Here is a 19,679-nt window from a genome sequence, read left to right on the forward strand (position 1 = left end):
TGTTGTATTTATATTTATTTATTTGTTAATTAACTTATTAGCAATGTTCAAATTGTCTCTCTGTTGGATTTCATTAAGTCTTTCTAAATATTTCCAGGAAATTTCTTCGTTTTCATGAAAGAATTCCCGAGATGAAGCAAAGCTGTTTCTCACAAGTTTGATTAAATGACAGGCATCGAAAATATAATGGATTCTATCAGTGGCATCAGATGGATGTGGAAAGTAGTGTTGTAAGTTTTCGGTCTGAAGTGAACATCCTATTAGACTGGCTGTCATTTGATTGGCATAGGAACCATCACAGACCACAGATTTAACAACCAAACCGTTTTCTGTTAAAATAATTATTAACTGTTTAAGTATGTCTTTCTGTGTGTTCCCAGTCAAATAGTCAGTCAAAAAGTAAGCAACAGGAAATTTCCAGTGTCCGGACAAACCAACTACCATAAAAACAAGTGCCTCTGTTGCTAAACTGTCGCTACTGGATGGTTGAAAATTCCCACAGTCCACAAATCCTGAATATTTTCCAGACTTTGGGTCATAGACTGTCTCTTTCTTCAGCGCCATACCATCAAACATGACCGTGCAATACTTTAATTCTAGCCTCTTCTCTATCATCTGTTTCAAGTGCAGTACAACTTCTGTTAAGAATCCAGGCTCACAATTTAAACTGGAACTCCATTTCCCAATTGTAGCAGAATGTGGTAAGTGAAGGTACTGTCTAACAAACTCATATGCTTGGGGGCTTTAAAAATGTAGAGTTACTGCACATTTTTTCAATTCCTCTGAGTAGCGTAGACCATGTTTACTGACATCTTTTGCTATAAAGTTCATGTTCAAATAGCTGAAATGCCTTTTCACCAAAGTTTAAGTTCAATAAATCAAATTCTGTAGAAGTTATTAATTGGTTGTTTTTAATTTCGTTTAAAAGATGGCTGATCTTCTGTTCTCTTCTCTTTACTTTCTGTTTAACTGATTTCAATTCTTTTCTTTTGTGTTCAAGTTTACTTTTGGTTTCCATCAACATTGTTACAGTTTTGCGGTTACAGTTCTATCCTTAGCTATCTGTAGAAGTATGCTTTCCTTTTTAACGAAATAAAATCAACATTGTTACAGTTTTGCGGTTACAGTTCTATCCTTAGCTATCTGTAGAAGTATGCTTTATGGAGCGAAATAAAATGGGTTTTAACGTCCTTCTGTTCTGCACCAACCGGCCTAATGAAAACGGGCATACGCCATGCTGCAGTGTGCTGTGCGGGAATTTGTTTTTGTCCCATGCGAATGACTAGACATTGTTGCTTGTCAGATCCTTCCTCCGTCCTGCACCACTGACAAGAAAAAAACAGGCGAAATTATATTTATCAGTCCCCCGCCCCTCCACGGCCACTACCACGCCACTGGTATCAAGGATAAAAATAGGATGCTACGGTAATATTAGGTGTTTTTTTCTCAAAATAAAAATAAACCTACCCCACATGTAGTCTTCTTTTGTACATGGTGTGTACTTGGAACTTGAAGTTTAGAAGCTCCTTGTTTTTTAGTGGAAATCTGTAATTTAAGAAAATAATATTTTAAGCCCTGGTGGGTGCTTGCATTGATATTTATTTACTGCAGAGGAGAGGTAGAGGGACAGTGAATGATGGACTGGAACTTCGATCCAGACTTTGAGAGACGGTCATAAAGTTTACTTCACTTAGGCCTAGAGTGATTAGAAAAAAAAACAAAACACCTCCTAGGTGAAAAAAACAACAATTGTTACTGTAGGTTCATAAGAGTTAGAAGATATGGTGGCTGTATAATTTAATAATATATATTTTTTAAAAAGGTGATAAACGTGTCAAATTGTGTGTGTGTGTGTGGGGGGGGGGGGTAGGCGCCCAGGGCCTAGTAAAGTAGTTGTGTGAGGTTGATTCGGGGAGCCTTGCAGAGACAGCGTCTCGTTCGGATGGGACGAAAAACCGAGGTCCCGTGTAAAAGAACCCTTGCCAGTTGGAATTCAATTGCCGTCCGGGAAAAATTTCCCTTATACTTATAGCACACTGTATGGCGTATGACCGTCTACATTATCCCGGTGGTAGGACGTTAAACCCCATTTCATTCATTAATTCATTAAATTTTTTGTTTTCGCTTGTTCAGCTGAACTTGTTTGTGTTTACAAAAATATTTATGACATGAAAATTTATTATATATCTTAAGTTTCTTATAAAGATTTAGTCTAAAGGGTTTCTTTTATTTTAAAATGACTCGATTGTTATTGACGTTTACATTGGCAACTGAGCTTGCTTGACCCTAACCCAGTGCAGTGAGTGCTAGAACTAGAGAAGAGTAGAAGAATGGACCGATTTTTGATAGTTAGGCCTACAGTTGTTGATAAATCAATCTAACCTATGAAACGCTATTCCACTACCCTTTTTTCGGGTGTTTGAGCAGCCAAAACAGCAGCAACTTTCTGGCATATTGATTCTAAAACACGATTTAAAAAATCTAATGGTCGTCAGCGTCAACTCCCCGGAACTAACATGGCGGACAAGGCCCCATATAGGCACGCTGTCACGTGATCAGTGCGGACTCTAGTTTCTATATATAGCTCTATGGGTTTTCCACACAATTTATAAATAACTCGTATATAAAATAACTAGACCACGCGCTCCTTCTGAATAATACATTATAACGCCATGGTTCGATCTATTTGACAAGTCCAAATGCATAATTACGTGATGTAAACAGGGTTAGAGCGCGTGATTGTTGCCGAGGATTGTGGGTTAGGGCTACGTCTTGGGTTAGGTTTAAGAATTTGGGGGAGAGGTTAAGTCTCCACATAGGCACTGACCTAGGATGATGAAAAATTAGTTCGTGATACATCCAGGGCCCTTATTTACGAAAACTTAAACTAAGATACAATCGAAATTTTAAGAAATACTGCAATTCGATTGGCTGACCAGTAAAATCAATTTGCATATATCCAATTTGCATATTGGTCAGCCAATCGAATTGCAGTATTTCTTAAAATTTCGATTGTATCTTAGTTTAAGTTTTCGTGAATAAGGGCCCTGTGAGCTATGACGAATCTGCAGGTGGCCTTGAGAAATAGATCTAACCCTTAATAGTAAGTGCAGGGTGACTGCACCACACAAAATTTACAAAAAAACAAATACACGTACAGGACATCATACTCAGGAAAACACAAAAATACAGACAATTAAAAAAAAAGTGAATACGAAGAAAATTGGTTATTGAGACCTTGGTGATCTAGCGGTATATGGAGCGGATTGCACGTCATAATCCTAACTGGTAATATTCCTACTTCTATGCATGTAATTACGCGGGCCAAAAATATAATCTGTGCGAGATATCTTTGTTAAAATTTGTATTTTATTAAATGTCAATTAATACTTTTCATGTATTGCTATATTTTTTATATTAAATCACAAATGTTAGGCGGTAATTGCGACAGATAATTTCTCGTTGGAAGGAGGGGGAGGGGCGGTGACTCAGTGAGTAAGGCGGTGGCTCACTTGGTGCTTGTTCGATCCCGCACGTTAAAGAAATAAGAGTAGACAGCGCCACTGTCCGTACAAAATTTCCCTCATAACACACTATTCATTAGCCCAGTCGGGGTGCAGAAACCCCATTTCATTAATTCATACTCATTATGGTAACAGGTGAGTGCGTTAGTCTTTTCCATTCTTGGCGTAGTGCCTAATTCAAATCGTCAAGATCCCGCACTGGTCGATTCAGATCTCGGCTTCTGGCTAGGAAAAAAAGTGGGGCACTAGAACCCTGTGAGGATCTCTCTTTGGTACCACTGAGATTATACCTGTTACAATTGGAAGCTTCCAGTCATATGAAAGGATGGCGTACGTCGCGCGAGTCTCAAAAGAGGTGCATCTTTTCTGAACGACGTACTGTGAGGTCTAAAAGAACGTTGACGGTCCTTTACGTCATTGGTTGATGTTGATGCTGTCGCAATAATCGACTAACAGCCGAGGAATGTCGTGCAAACTGGTTTAGTGACACCCCAACATTTCTCGTACCAATAACTTGCCATGATATTGACGATGTCCAATATTGTTTATAATGCTTTCCTTGCGCTATGGTTCTGTTACGTGCTGCACTAGCAGTTTTCACTTGTATATTATGGAGGTCAGAATACGTCAAAATGTTCATTTTACTTACGCATATTATATCTATTTACGTAATAAATTCCTCTTGAAAGCATAATATATTCGGCAGCACCCTGGATCTAGGATGACCATAACTTACGTCGGGGTTTTGCATAATATTTTTGGAGCAATACCGTTTCGGTAAGCCCACTTTTTTTTATTGTGTAGGGCCTGGCAACGTATAGTTGTTTGGATGGGACGAAATGTCGAGGCCAAGCGTACACATTGGAGTGCACGTAAAAGAACCCTTGACAGTTGGAATTCGAAATAAGAGTAGACCATAACACCGCTATCCTGACAAAATTGCCTTCAAAGCACACTGCATGTCTGTCTTCATTAGCCCATTAAGAGCAGAACAGTAGGATGTTAAACCCCATTCCATTTCATTTCATTTCATTTTGTCCCTATAAACCCCCCCAAAATATGATTAGACGTGTAAGATCATATGCAATGAAAAATACTTTCATATTGAAAAAAATGATTTAAGTTTACATTATTTATTGACTGATATTTTTCGTACAGGATGACCTTCATGACGATCCCTTTAAACTCATGTGTGCTCAATTACACAAAATTAACGGGCTTTATATTAAAACATTGCACATTTTTGAATATTGAAATATATGTAAACGATATGGCTTGTCGTACGTGGCTATAATAAAGAGTTTTCTATTTCAGTATTTAGTTTCTTTTGTTTGGGTAGGGGGGGGGGGGGTCTCCTCTTTAATATGATTTATTTTTATGCCACTTGTAGGTGTTAAATGTTGTATATCCATTACACTTAAACCATCTGAAAATAGAAAATCCATCATTTAGTTATGTTGCATAAAGAAGTGAAAAGTTGAAATTAAGCCGAGTTAGTCTGATTCTGTGGCGCAGTGGGTAAGTCGCTGGCTCAATCAACTGGCGGTCAAGGGTTCGATCCCGGTGTTGGCCAAGAAAGTTCTTCGGGATTTTCCGTTGTGGTTTCCCCTTGTCAGTGGTGCAGGACGGGGGGCCTGGCAAGGACAGCTGTCTATTCGTTGGGATAGGACGAAAACCCGAGTTCCCTCGTACACATTGGCGTGCACGTAAAAGATCCCTTGGCAGTTGGAATTTTATACAAGAGTAGGCCGTAGCGCCGCTGTCGAGGCAACATTTCCATCATAACACACTGTATGACGTATGGCGGTCTTCACTGGCCTAGTGGGTGCAGAATAATAGGACGCTAAACCCGATTTCATTTCATTTCTGATTCAGTGGCCCAATGGGTAAGTCGCTTGCTCGCTAACACGGATATCCGGGGTTCGATATCGATGTTAGCCGAGAGCGGTCCTATGGATTTTCAATGTTGGGGGACTGAGAACCTGAGATGGAAGAACGGGTCAAGCAGAAAAGTCAGTGGCGGATTAAGCTCCACCAAGGTCTGAGGCGACATTTGCTGGAGGGCCTATTTAGTTTTTAAAGTTAGAGCCAAGGTAGTTGCTAACATTAAAAACGTAATGTAACTTTATATCTCCAAACAATAGGGCCTATTTAAAATGGCGTGGGCCTAATTAATTTCGGGTCAGGGCCTATATTGATTCCCGTTGGGCCTAAACCCACCCCCCTAACATTCATTGTCTATGCGTTTTTAATCGTATCAGACAAGTCTAAAAAAAACTTTTTTTACAAAATCTTTGGGCCTGAGGCTGCAGCCTCATCAGCCTCACTGATAATCCGCTACTGAGAAAAGTTGGATGTTAAACCCTATTTTATTTCATTTCATGTATTTCTTGTGCAAACATTTTGTCCTTGCATAATATACAAATAAAGGAAATTTCAGCAATATAAAACGCAACGAAACGAAATGTTTTAATTTGATTGGTACCTCTACGCGAACTGGCAATAACCACGCAATAGCCCCAGACTAAAATTTGTTATCTCAAAGCAGAGCCAATATAAGCTGGAATGATCGAAACTAAAAGGATCATGTAAAAAGGCCGAGACCCTCCTACTGAGCTATTTATTGTCAAAAAAGCCGATACCACCCTATACTAAGCTATCTATTGCCAAAAAGACAGAGATCCCCCAACGAGTGCAACCGCCATTAAATCCTTGATAATGATTTAGATTCAGCAGAAAATAATGTGAATTTTAGATGATCAAAATGCATTTTGGTATGCCTATAGGTTGATTGTGTATGATTTGAAAGTTTACATTTGCGTACAGCCAGTCTCCCATATTGGGCCTTTAAGAAATATTAGTACATGCATACACAACGACCAGATTAAAAGTAGAAGCCCTTGAAAATGGTGTCGTACAGGGTATTTTTGTTACAATGATGACTGTATAAAATTTGATAACTCACCCCAGACTTGTACATATTTTATAAGAATGTTCTTTGAAGCATCGAGTGTTGGTAACGTGAAAATACGCGAAACCTGATATGTCTGCGACAATTTTCTCGGCATCGTTAGTGTTTCTTGCACTTTTCAAACAGCTATGAAAAGCATTATCACAATCACAGTGCAGTCTACAAAATAAACACAATATTATCATAATCAGTCATTATACCTTACAAAATAATAACAATTGTAATAATTAGTCATTATACAGTACAAAATAACCTATACAATAAACACGTTTGTGATAACCAGTCTCTTCATATGTAAAATAATTTAATCAACCTGTCCACAACACTATGTATTATGTATTGTACGTTAATTTTGTAATAAACAACAATAACCAGTAAATACAAGTTTAACCTTGTCCAAGGTAGAACATTTATGAAGATCCCCTTGCTTCCAAACCCTCCAATATCAGGTTTACATTTATCGTGTGTGCGGCAACAAGCATCGGTGACCGCATTAGTTCCTAAATCATTATCATCTTTGGCAACATCACCAGTGCCGCACCATTTAGTTCCTGTAATAAATAGTAAATTTTTTGAATATCTGCATAACTCTTAAGATCAAAACCCCATTGTCACGTTTTCAGCTGTTTGCTTCAAAAAATACTTTGTATAAGGAAGATGACTTCTTTTCAGATATCTTATTAAAGATACATTATGGGAGATTAGATAAATAGATGGCAGTTCTAACTATAATGGTTAAAAACTAGATAATGTAAAGGGAATTTGCTGAAAATTTCAGTCAAATTGATCCACTCTGAAATGAGAATTTAGCGATTGAATTTTTGGGCCTAGCCTAGATCATCATTACTAAAGTCGGTACAATAAAAAAAAACATAGTCTCCATTATCCATTTTTTTGACTTAATCATGAATGAACGTCCAGCAGCAGATCGGATGCTAAGCCAGTAAACTCAATGTTATCCAGAGTCTCTGACATTTCAAACACTATATATTGGTCCATTCCAATCAATATTGATGTTGTTATCTTACTGTGAAAATAGGCGATGATAATATCCAATATTAAAGACACAATAAACAATTTTAAAATGAACCGACGAGGACTATACCCTAGAGTGCCATTTGCAATACGGCGCTGTAAGGAGGATAAACGTGAGTCAAATCTCCGATTTAGACTGGACTAACCAGACGGGAGCGTCTGCTAGTCAATCTGGACTGCCCGGATATTTCAACGAACAAAACTGACCATATATTTCAATATAAGTTTTTTAAAAATGAATGTAAATCTTAAATTTATACGTGATTTGTAGCCCATTTTCGTCCACTTTCACTTCAAGTTCCAAAGAATGGAGATTAAGTTCCTTTAAAATTATTTTAAATATCACCTGGGGCTATGATGTTAATGGCAGTTCATTTATCGTTACTTCTAATACATTTTTAATTTCACTGAAAATAACTTCAAATGCTTTAACAGCGCATAAAAACAGCACAGACAGATACATTGAAGACATGTTTCCACGCCCAGAATCTCTTTCCTGATTCAGTCACAAGCAAACGGTTTTACGGATCCGGGTGTGATTAAACCCTAGATCGCCACGTTCTATTTTTAACCAGAATTTTGAATTAGCAGAATGTATGCCTGCCAACACTCAGATTCCACGCTTCCCATAGGCCTATCTGGTTTCGGATTTGAAAATCGGCACGAAAAAGACACAATTTTGGAAAGATTTGGATTCGGAGCAATCCTACTACGTGAAACTATCCGGACAACATCGTGTACCCTTCATATGAGATGAGTTCCAGAAAGAACGTGGTTGCGTGAGGGTAGGGAGAATTTACCCTGAATTATATTTTTTTCTTACGTCTAACTGCCAATGGACCTCTGGTGTGCACAATCATTAAGTGCGAATGGCTGTACACTGTAGGCTACACCCTTTCCTTAATAGGCCTAACCCGACAACTGAGAATAGTGCTTGACTCGAGCCGAAATTCGAATCTCTGACATTTAGCTTCTCGATCCTCAAAACCGCGGTCGTCCCAAAATACGAAAGACCAACACAACCACTTAGTGACTTAAACGCTTATTAGTTTGGTAAAACGCGGACCTTATAATAATGACCGATGAAACTTGGCGTTTATCATCACACCAATACCTTGACTAAGTTCGATGATGAGCAATTGGATTATTGGAGTTCAACAACTTTTATTCTCATCAAGTGAGAACTTTGATACATGGCGAAAATGGTTGATCCTTATAAAAAGGTAAATAAGCAATTAAAAAATGTCAAGTGTGCCATCTACTAATTACTTTTTGTCTATTTTGATAAATCATACCAAATTTCTTGTCTGAGTATAACTGAGTCAAGGGGCAAATGAGAAATTTTTAAATGAACTATCAGGTTTAAGTATAAAATTTTTAATAATGAAGTAAATAAAATGACCTACATGTTTATAATTATTTTATATGCTTAAGAATGTAGCTATAGAATAGAATAAAATATTGGTACAAAAATTTCGAACATAAAAAAATGGGCGTGGAAATTTCACCCCCCCCCCACTATACCTGCCAGTTTGCGTAATTTTTAAAATATATAAAGTGAAGTAAAAAATACGACCTTCGTGTTTTTAATTATTTCATATACTTAGGAAAGTTGTGACACAATTTCCAGCAGCTATCTAAAGTATAATTTTGACAAAAAAAAAAAATTCCATAATTGGACCCAAAAACTTCCAAGTTTTTTCTTCTACAACATCTGTGTTGACATACTTTTTAAAAATATAAATAATGAAGTAAAAAATACGATCTTCATGTTTATAATTATTTCATATACTTATGAAAGTTGTTGCAGAAGTTCCAATAGCTATCTCAATTAGTTTACAAAAAAAAAAATATCGGTAGGCCTACCAAATTTTCAACATAAAAATATGGGCGTGGCAGTTTCAAAATACGATTTAAACAAAAACTACCGACTCTAAAATTCCAAACTAAACATTTTTGTAAATCGCAGGACACAGCCTTTTAGAGCGCAAGTTTTTAAAGCAATGAATTTTATTTTTCAATATTAAATTATTGGTTTATTTTAAAAATACTTTTTACAAGACCTATCATCACTGTATCGGTCTGTATTTCCCTATGGAAAAAATGCTTAACGCTTTATAATTCCCCAAAAAACTATACAAAAATAAAGCTACGGTTTCAATTAAATAAATTAATATGTTGGGCTTGTCGATAGGACCCTAATTCCTCCAAAAATTGATGTACGTTCACCATCAGTTTGCCGATTGTTTATTGGTTTTCGCGGCTTCTGCCCTGAAGGGAAATCTCGCGCTGTGTGTCATGGCGGCCCTGACCAATCATAAGGCGTGAGCGGTCTTTCTATATAATGACGTCAATGGCGTGAGCGGTCTCTATATATGACGTCAATGATTCTATCCACCAAATCTCGCCCAAGCGAGATTACGCGCCTCATAGAACTATTTCCGTCTAATCAATGACGTCACATATTTTTTACGTCAATGAAAATAATTCTCACACTTTTTTTTGTTCTAATTTTAAAAACAAAATTAATGTATAAAATTTAGATCTCAATAAAAACTAAATTATTTAACATTTTTTGTATCACTTGAGAAAATTAATTATGAAGGTTTTATATTTAACAATAATCAGCTTCGCTCTACTCAGGCAATGCCTGTTACATATTATACCACATATTACAAGTCATACCCAACGGAAAGAAATGACAATTGATTAAAATTCCACCATTTTGGATTTCATTTTTCCGGCCATTTTGAATTTCTATCATCAGGAATTCTAGAAATTAAATTTTTGAGATTATCGCTGCCCTTTTATTACCAAATTAATGTTGTTTCCTTTTTTTTCTTTTTTTCCATTTTTTTTAAAATGGTATTATATTACCAAATTTGGCAGTTATTTTGAAATAAATGCCCGCCACCAAATGACAAATACATTTTTTTCATTGATATAAAATTTGTCAAATTCGATTTTTCGACACATTTCGCTTGCATAACCACTCTGTGTTTGAGGAATTTAAAAAGAATTATTTATCCTTCCACCTTTGAAAGAATTTAATTCCTGAAGAACGCCAAATTTAATTCTGTTAATCGTGTTATTTTGCCTTGGCCGATTTTGAGTATGATTTTGAGTTCTGATGTCTTAGAGAACTCAGAATAAGCGGGCTGTGACCTAGTTTGTTTTTGTGACACTGACTGGAATCCAATCTGGGTTTTCCCCATATTTTGAAACTTTCTTTTGCTAAGTTTGTGAAAAGAGTCGTATTTCGCCATTTTGTGAAAAGAGTCGTATTTCGCCATGGATACGTGCATAATTTGTGGCAATAACCTAAATAATGGTGGGGATGTTGTCAAGCTATTGTGATTGGCTTGGAATCCAGTCTGGGTTTTCCCCAGATATTTGAATTTTTTTTTTGCTAATTATGTGAAAAGGGTTGTATTTCGCCATGGATACGTGCATAATTGGCGGCAATAACTAAATAATAGTGGGGATGTTGTTAAGCTCTGGTGATTGGCTTGCAATCCAGTCTGGGTTTTCCCCAGATATTTGAAACTTTTTTGCTAATTTTATGAAAAGAGCCATATTTTGCCATGGACACATGCATAATTTGCGACAATAACCTAAATAATGGTGGCGATGTTGTCAAGCTCACCACCAAGGGATCGAATGTAATCAGTTAGGCTGCTCAGCTTCACCAGTTGGACATTTCGGTCACTCCTAATGCGCATGTTGTTTTAATGTATCAGATTCTCAACATAAGTCTGAGAATGCTTTGTGAACTCGGGGCCTGATTCAGTGATAGAATTTCACTCACCAGATTGGATTCCGTCCTGTCAGTCAGTGTTACAAAAACAAACCAGTTCTCACGTCAAACCAGCTTATTCGGTATCAAAGCAGTTAGTCCGGTCAAAGCTCAATATTTAGAGTGAATCTGGAAATTGTCTATAAAGTTTTTCTTAGGATTGAATTTAGTAGCCTATGGTGTCCTCTTTCAGAATCTGCCGGGTGAACTCCGGTTACCCTTGAGCGTTTTTGCGAAATTCAAGATGGCGTCCAAGACGGCCTCCACTACATAATGAATAATTTCAGTGTATTCCTTGACCCGAGTAACATACGTTTAGACACCAAAATTATCGTCCTAGAATAAATACTATGGGAGTTATGGGGGATTATTTGAAATGGAGGCCGTCTTGGACGCCATCTTGAATTTCTCAAAACGCTCAAAGGTGACCCAGATTCAACCGGCAGATTTTTAAAGAGGGCACCGTAGGCTACTAAAATCAATCATAAAAAAATCTTTGTGCACAACTTCCAGGTTCAGCCATAGTTATGCCGGACTAAGTGTTTTGATGTCAAAATAACGTCAGTGTGACGTCATTACGTCACAATGTCGTCATGATGTCACACCATGACCTGCAGGAGTCGTGATAACCTCTTTTTCCGATTCGTTGGTATCACTTTTGTATTTAATGATAATACATTTATTGCTCTAAAACGAGTCGTTTCCAAGATATGGAGGCCAGAAAGTCCAATTGGCGGCCATCTTGGATTTATGCTAATTATGAAAAACGCTATAGGGTTTCAGCGGACAATTTTGAGTTGGGAGTCCTTTAGACATCCCTTTACCATATTCCGGTGAAAGAAATTCTTTTGCAATTTGTTCTCGGTACTTGACAAACAGAAATTATATCTCTCCATCTACCCGCACACACACATAAAGTGAAAAGTGACGAAATAAATAAACATTTTGCTCAGATTAATCCCCAGCGGGATTTTTCTGTAGATTAGCCGTCACAGCACGATTTTGTAACGATTTCATGTTCCCGTCTATTTATATATTTATAATAATATTAAAGTTTCTATGGTCCCAATGATTTTATATATGTTGCCCTCGGCAATTTATTTGGATTAGCCCCCACAACAGGAGTTTTCTTTAGATTATCCATCAGTTTGGCTTTCACACACCATCATTTTCTATAGATTGATCCCCCCCCCCACCCACCCGCCAAGCAGGACGGATTTATACTGGTTCATTGAGTCAATGACAAGGTTTCATTCCACTAATACCCTATGTTAGTCCGGAAATGACCTCCCCCTCTCTCTCTCTCTCTCGTTTGGGTTGACCTAATCCCACCCAAAGGGGTTGCTCGTTAAGTGAATGATGTGACTAGCACAGAGATCCGACGAAAAATTTCCAAGCAGATGCTTTAATTTGTAGTTATCAATAAATCAAATCCCAACAATAATTCTTTTACCCTTGATGTTTCTGATTAAATATATCTCGACAGCCATGTGCATTTTAGTTTTCCTACAAACTATCCAACACTTTCGAGGCACATACATCAAACGAAATGGATCAGCTGATTTGAAAATAATTGTAAATAATATAGACACAATTCATCTAATTGTGGAAAATGAAATATTTTTCTGATCCGCACCAATTGCCAAAGTGGGAATCTCCCCCGAACCAGCCTTCTCACGATCGATTATCACCAAGAACAAAGACATAATAAAAGGAGGCTATCTATTTAAGGGGGGTTGGATGGCCGAATGGCTACGTCTTGGGCTAGGTTTAAGAATTTGGGGACAGTGGCGGTCTGCCCTCTGTTTGCCCCCCCAATAATTTTAGAAAATAAAAAAAAGTATTTGTGATACGTTTCGGTAATCAATACCTTCTACGGTGAATAAATCCCACATCCCCACTCAGTCATAAACTTACATGTTGTAGAGCATTTCCGACAGTCTATTTTTCAAAATTTTCTTGCCGAGGTCCCCAATGGACTCTTTACTTTGGCGCTCACAAGGGGAATTCGTTGAGGTTCGCAAGTCCCTTCGTTTGACATTTTGTTCTCTAGTCGGATAAACTAGTGATCAGGCGACGAACGGTATGTGGGCAGATCTATTTATCTCGACGATCGGTGTCTGACAGAATACTGAAAGACAGCATTTCCGGCAGTCTATTTTTCAAAATTTTCTGGGGGAGGACTCCCTACTTTGACGCTCGTGAGTGGGCTTCGTCGTGATTCGCAAGTCCGTTCGTTTGACACTTTACCTCATCGATCAGTGCCTGATATACTGCCAGGCTGCATTTCCGGCAACCTGTTTTTCAAAATTTTCTGGGGGTAGGCCCCCTACCCCTAGTTGAAGCTCGTGCCTTTGCCCCCTTAACCTTGGACTTTGCCCCTCCAATCACCGACGGCTGGCGCCGCCACTGTTTGGGGGAGAGGTTAAGTCTCCACATAAGCACTGACCTAGGATGATGAAAAATTAGTTCGTGATACATCCTGTGACCTATGACGAATCTGCAGGTGGCCTTGAGAAATAGATCGAACCTTTAAATACGAATTTGGTTATTGAGACCTTGGTGATCTAGCGGTATATGGAGCGGATTGCACGTCATAATCCTAACTGGTAATATTCTTCCTTATATGCATGTAATTACACGGGCAAAAAATATAATCTGAGCGAGATATTTTTGTTAAAATTTGTATTTTATTAAATATCAATTAATACTTTTCAAGTATTGATATATTTTATATATTAAATCACGTTGGAAGGAGAGGGGGGCGGTGACTCAGTGAGTAAGGCGGTGGCTCACGTGGTGCTGGTTCGATCCCGCAAGAAAGTTCCCCTGAATTTTCCAGCGTAGTTTCCCTTGTCAGTGGGTGCAGGGCGGAGGGCCTGACAAGGACAGTGTTTAGTGGTTCGGGTGGAAAACAACGAGGCCCCATGTACACCATGGTGCACGTAAAAGAAATAAGAGTAGACAGCGCCGCTGTCCGTACAAAATTTCCCTCATAACACACTATTCATTAGCCCAGTGGGTGCAGTAACCCCATTTCATTAATTCACACTCATTATGGTAACAGGTGAGTGCGTTAGTCTGTTCCATTCTTGGCGTAGTGCCTAATTCAAATCGTCAAGATTCCGCACTGGTCGATTCAGATATAGGCTTCTGGCTAGGAGTAAAAATTAGCAGCGCCCCCCTGACACAGAAAGTCAACAACGGTATGAGAAGAGGCTGATTGTTAAAGTGGGACACTAGAACCCTGTCCAGGGTCTCTCTTTGGTACCACTGAGATTACCTGTTACAATTGCAGGTTTCCAGTCATATGAAAGGATGGCGTACGTTGCGCGAGTCTCAAAAGAGGTGCATCTTTTCTGAACGACGTACTGTGAGGTCTACAAGAACGTTGACGGTCTTTTACGTCATTGGTATGTTGATGTTGTCGCAATAATCGACTAACAGCCGAGGAATGTCGCGCAATCTGGTTTAGTGACACTCCAACATTTCCCGTACCAATAACTTGCCATAATATTGACGATGTCCAATATTGTTTATAATGCTTTCCTTGTGCTCTGGTTCTGTTACGTACTGCACTAGCAGTTTTCACTTGTATATTATGGAGGTCAGAATACGTCAAAATGTTCATTTTACTAACGCATATTATATCTATTTACGTAATAAATTCCTCTTGAAAGCATAATATATTCGGTAGCACCCTGGATCTAGGATGACCATAACTTACGTCGGGGTTTTGCATAATATTTTTGGAGCAATACCGTTTCGGTAAGCCCACTTTTTTTATTGTGGATAGTCTGAAATTTTACAGCTGTCTTTTAGTCTAGAACACAGTGCCTTACGCACGGGTAAACTGACAGGAGTTTAAATAGCACATATCTTAGGATGTTTGTGATGCATCTGACTTGTTGTCCCTTTAAAGGGAGACACTGTGGCTCAGTGAGTAGGACGTTGGTTCGCTAACCTGGAGGTCCAGGGTTCGATCCCATGGTTGGCCGAGAAAGTTCATCGGGATTTTCCGGCGTGGTACCCACTTGTCAGTGGTGTAGGACGGAGGGCCTGGCAAGGGACAACGTATAGTCCTTCGGATGGGATGAAATGTCGAGGTCAAGCGTACACATTGGTGTGCACGTAAAAGAACCCTTGACAGTTGGAATTCGAAATAAGAGTAGACCATAACACCGCTGTCCTGGCAAAATTGCCCTCAAAGCACACTGCATGTCTGTCTTCATTAGCCCACTAAGAGCAGAACAGTAGGACGTTAAACCCCATTCCATTTCATTTTTTGTCCCTATAAAGCCCCACAAAATATGATTAGACGTTTAAGATCATATACAATGAAAAATACTTTCATATTTGAAAAAAATGATTTAAGTTTACATCATTTATTGACTGATATTTTTCGTACAGGATGACCTTCTTCATGAAGATCCCTTTAAACTCATGTGTGCTCAATTACACAAAATCAGCGGGCTTTATATTAAAACATTGCAAATTTTTTGATATTGAAATTTATTTTATGATCAGTAGTGGAATACCGCGTTTTATCAGTGAAATAAAAGTGTTATTCCACTGGCTAGCAGTAGTCCATGTTGTTTTTACCTAAAATGATTGTAAAATCATAAAATAAATAGAACATTTGTCGTTTTGTCGTGAATAACATATTTTATTTCATCTCTAAGCAAGAAAACGTTTATATTTTCACTCATGCTACGCATTCGTGAAAATATAAGTTTTCTTGCTTCTCCATGAAATAAAATATGTTATTCACTCTAAAACGACAAATATCCTCTATACATGTAAACGATATGGCTTGTCGCACGTGGCTATAATAAAGAGTTTCCCATTTCAGTATTTATTTTCTTTTGTTTGGGGGGGGGGGGGGTCTCCTCTTTAATATGATTTATTGTCATGCCACTTGTAGGTGTTAAATGTTGTATATCCATTACACTTAAACCATCTGAAAATAGAAAATTCATCATTTAGTTATGTTCGATCCCGGTGTTGGCCGAGAAAGATCTTCGGGATTTTCCGGCGTGGTTTCCCCTTGTCAGTGGTGCCTTGTCAGTGGTGCAGGACGGGGGGCCTGACAAGGACAGCTGTCTAGTCGTTGGGATGGGACGAAAACCAGAGTTCCCTCGTACACATTGGCGTGCACGTAAAAGATCCCTTGGCAGTTGGAATTTGATACAAGAGTAGGCCGTAGCGCCGCTATCCAGGCAATATTTCCCTCATAGCACACTGTATGGCGTTTGGCGGTCTTCACTAGCCTAGTCGGTGCAGAATAGTAGGACGTTAAACCCCATTTCATTTCATTTCTGATGGGTAAGTCCCTTGCTCGCTAACCCGGATATCCCGGGTTCGATATCGATGTTAGCCGAGCGCGGTACTATGGATTTTCAATGTTGGGGGACTGAGAACCTGAAATGGAAGAACGGGTCAAGCAGAAAGTTGGATGTTAACCCCTATTTTTTTTTTCATTTCATGTATTCCGTATGCAAACATTTTGTCCTTGCATCAATATACAAATAAAGGAAATTTCAGCAATATAAAACGCAACGAAACGAAATGTTTTAATTTGATTGGTACCTCTACGCGAACTGGCAATAACCACGTAATAACCACAGACTAAAATTCGTTATTTCAAAGCAGAGCCAATATAAGCTGGAATGATCGAAACTAAAAGGATCATGTAAAAAGGCCGAGACCCTCCTACTGAGCTATTTATTGTCAAAAAAGCCGATACCACCCTATACTGAGCTATCTATTGCCAAAAAGACATAGAACACCAAACGAGTGCAACCGCCATTAAATCCTTGATAATGATTTAGATTCAGCAGAAAGTAATGTGAACTTTAGATGATCATTTCACTTCTCTGAGTTTGATGGATTTTTAATACGTTATGGATCAAAATGCATTTTGGTATGCCTATAGGTTGATTGTGTATGATTTGAAAGTTTACATTTGCCTATAGCCAGTCTCCCATATTGGGCCTTTAAGAAATACTAGTATGAATACACAACGAGCAGATTAAAAGTAGAAGCCCTTGAAAATGGTGTTGCACAGAGTATTTTTGTTACAATGACGACCATTTATGGATGACTGTTTAAACTCTGTTAACTCACCCCAGACGTGTACATATTCTAAAGGAATGTTCTTTGAAGCATTTAGTGTTGGTAACGTGAAAATAGGCGAAACCTGCTATGTCTGCGACAATTTTCTCCGCATTGTTAGTGTTTCTTGCACTTTTTAAACAGCTATGAAAAGCATTATCACAATCACAGTGCAATCTACAAAATTAACAACATATTATTATTATAATCAGTCATTATACCGTACAAAATAATAACAATTGTGATAATTAGTCATTATACAGTACAAAGTAACCTGTGCAATAAACACGTTTGTGATAACCAGTATCTTCATATAATTTAATCAACCTGTTCACAACACCATGTATTATGTATTGTACGTTAATTTTGTAATAAACAATAACCAGTAAATACAAGTTTAACCTTGTCCAAGGTAGAACATTTATGAAGGTCCCCTTTCTTCCAAACCCTCCAATATCAGGTTTACATTTATCGTGTGTGCGGCAACAAGCATCGGTGACAGCATTAGATCCTAAATCATTATCATCTTTGGCAACATCACCAGTGCCGCACCATTTAGTTCCTGTAATAAATAGTAAATTATTTGAATATCTGCATAACTTTTAGACAACTTAATGTTCATTTGGAAGATGAAAATCCCATTGTCACGAATTCAACTGTTTACATCAAGAAAATACTTTGTTAACTAGAAAAGGTGGGAATTTCGCCCAATAAAACGATAATAGTCGAATGGAAATGGAATACAATTACGAGCCCTACAATATATTTAAAGGCTTATAGCTCTAACGCAATATTATCCTGAGTTTTTGACATTTCAAACACTATATATTGGTCCATTCCAATCAATAATGATGTTGTTATCTTACTGTGAAAATTGGCGATGATAATATCCAATATTAAAGACACAATAAACAATTTTAAAATGAACCGACGAGGTCTTGTACGCTATACCCTCGAGTGCCATTTGCAATACGGCGCTGTAAGGAGGATAATCGTGAGTCAAATCTCCGATGTAGACTGGACTAACCAGACGGGAGCGACTGCTAGTCAATCTGGACTGCCCGGGTATTTCAACGAACAAAACTGACTATATATTTCAATTAAAGAAAAATTAAAAATGAATGTAAATATTAAATTTATACGTGCTTTGTAGCCCATTTTCGTCCACTTCCACTTCAAGTTCCAAAGAATGGAGATTAAGCTCCTTTAAAATTATTTTAAAAATCACCTGGGGCTATAATGTTAATGACAGCTCGTTTTCTTTTACTGTTAGCTTCTCCATCACTACAAGACTCGATCATTCCGTCCAGTTCATTTATCGTTACTTCTAATACGTTTTCAATTTCACTAAAATTAACATAAAATGCTTAAACAGCACAGAAACACAGCACAGTCAGATACATTGAGCACATGTTTCGACGCCCAGAATCTATGTCTAGATTCTTTCCTGATTCGAGTCACAAGCAAACGGTATTACGGATCCGGGTGTGATTAAACCCTAGATCGCCATGCTCTATTATTGTCCAGAAGTTTGAATTGGCAGAATGCATACCTGCCACCACTCAGATTCCACGCTTCCCGTAGACCTATCTGGATTCGGATTTGAAAATCTGTACGAAAGAGACAAAATTTTGGAAAGATTTGGATTCGGAGCTATCAAACTATGCCTTAAATCCTGCCACGTGATATTAACCGGACAACATCGTGTACCCTTCATATGAGTCCAGTTTCAGAAAAAAAACGCGGTTGCGTGAGGGTACGGATAATTTGCCCTGAATTAATTTTTTTGTTACTTCTAACTGTCAATGGTGGACCTCTGGTGTGCACTATCATTATGGGCGAATGGCTGTACACTCTTTCCATAATAGCTCAATAGTCTTAACCCGACAACTCAGAATCGTGCTTGACTCGAGCCGGAATTCGAATCTTTGACATTCTGCTTCTCGATCCTCAAAACCACGGTCGTCCCAAAATAAGAAAGAATATAACACAACCACTTAGTGACTTAAACGCTTATTAGTTTGGTAAAACGCGGACCTTAAAATAATGACCATTAGAGAGTTCAGACATACCCTGTACCCGATAAGTGTGTGAGATAAGTTGCATCGGGCGTTTTTTTTTTTTTTCAATACACGTATACATACCTTGAATTCCTCAGCAGCGTATAGCAATCAAAGCCAACATCGGTCACATAAACTACTCCAAGATCTTCTGTACTGTTGAAGAAAAAATATTTTTC

At 38.1% G+C, this 19,679-nt stretch overlaps 1 long non-coding RNA gene across 1 annotated transcript; it reads right to left on the bottom strand.

Annotated features, from left to right (window-relative positions):
* Window positions 1–4,674: 4,674 nt before the first annotated feature.
* LOC126823813 (uncharacterized) lies at window positions 4,675–7,596 on the bottom strand. Its single transcript, XR_008788516.1, has 4 exons — window positions 7,524–7,596; window positions 6,887–7,046; window positions 6,490–6,654; window positions 4,675–4,950 (listed from the first exon to the last, which is right to left on the bottom strand). It is a non-coding gene; the product is annotated as an uncharacterized LOC126823813 (long non-coding RNA).
* Between the last annotated feature and the right edge of the window lie 12,083 nt (window positions 7,597–19,679).

Source organism: Patella vulgata, chromosome 6 (genome assembly GCF_932274485.2).
Source record: "Patella vulgata chromosome 6, xgPatVulg1.2, whole genome shotgun sequence".
Lineage (NCBI taxonomy): Eukaryota > Metazoa > Mollusca > Gastropoda > Patellidae > Patella > Patella vulgata.